Genomic DNA, 1,683 nt, shown 5'->3' with positions numbered 1-1,683 from the left:
TTCCTTGCCCTGTACCTGTCCTCTCCCTCCCAACAGAGTGGCTGTAGCCAGTCTGACAGCATTACTTCCCCTGCTCCAAAAGCTGGGAGCTTATGATGCAAACCAGCTTAGCGATGAGTTGCAACATCAAGAAGTTGGACTGAACCAAGTTCACAAAGAGGCAGTTAGAACAAGCACATAACACTCCAGCAAAGTAAATAAACCTTGGATGAACAGGATGTTTACTCTGGACAGAAGTAGTGCCCCAGCATTTACAAACAATTCACTAACCTACGTGAGAAAGAAGTCACAGCTGGTAGGTTTACACTGGGTTTTGAAAACTGGTCTCAAAGGGTGGCGGAGGTCCAGATGAAGAGATCATAGCGCTGCAGGAATAAAAGCCAGAAGGCTCAGTTTGTACAGGTAGACGTAAAACAGAACCCGGCCCAGAAATCAGGGTCGGACCCGCAGCCTCCCCCGCACACCAGCCCCCGCCCCAGGGAGCAAGAGGGACCTGTCGCCAGCCCTGTCGCCCTGCGGGCCACCTGCCACCAGGGGTCAGCACCGGATCGGTGCCGGGCGCTGCTGGCGGGAGCGGGGACGTGGCAGCCGGGGACGGGAACAAGGTCCCTCCGGCCCCCGACGGGTGACACTAAAGCACCGGGGACAGGCGGTTCCACCGCGCTCTGTCAGGAAGTTTGTAGCCCGACCCAGACAGCACATCCTCACTGATTTTTTCACGAAAGGGCACCCAGGAATATACTTACATTAGACAAGAAAACAAGCAGCTGCCAGTTTGTTGGAAATGACAAAAAAATTAACAGTGGCAAGGAAGAAGAATCTGTTGATTTAAAGCATTTCTGTATCTCATCCCTAAAGCCTCTGCTCTGCAATAGTAAAAATATTATAAAGTTAAGCAAGTAAGGCAGTGGAATGGGTAAAGGAAAACTCCTTCCGAACACGCTCAGTGCCCGCGGGGTGCGGCGCTGGCAGGGACCCGCTCGGACACGGCACGTCCCAAAGGGCCTGAGGATGTTCCAGCCGTTTGTCTGCTCAAAAAGTAAATATTTAGCAACACACCTCAATTTATGTTTGCTGAGCTCAACTTTATTACAACTTAAAAATTTGATTTTTTTTGTTGTTTTTTGAGAACATATTGCTTGAGCTCTAATCTGAGCTCTAATCTGTTTCAATAACATATTAAAGACTTATTTCCTAAACGTTTCCAATGGGACAATGAGGCTTGCTTGACATGCAAAAGACATGCAACAGGGCATTTGGATTCCTGTGTAGCTCTTTACTTCATGGGCCCATTAACTTGGTCTTCACTGGAGATGCCTGCTGATCTAATGTCCCATATTTTAAAATATTTTTGGTATATCTGTAAGACAAAACAGATGTGCTCAAAGCAGCACACAGTGCTTTAAGAAGTGGATAGTTCATATATGTTTTAGTAGGGAAAACAACTTTTATTACAGGCTAAATACAAAATAGTTTAGGATTATTCCAGTCAAACCAATTTAATTCATTTACCTGCTGCTAAACTGGTTCCTGACAACAGATTAAGTGCCTGGAATCACTTGTTGCAGAGATGACATCTTCTGTATGGTCCAATTTATATAATGTATCTATATGGTTCATCACTAATAAAAAATTTTACAGACAAGTGGTCACCAACACGAACATGCAAGATCCAATGCAAAG

The sequence above is a fragment of the Streptopelia decaocto genome, assembly GCF_964273445.1.
Source record: "Streptopelia decaocto genome assembly, chromosome: 16".
Classification (NCBI taxonomy): Eukaryota; Metazoa; Chordata; class Aves; order Columbiformes; family Columbidae; genus Streptopelia; species Streptopelia decaocto.
Note: the sequence above shows the minus strand (reverse complement) of the source record.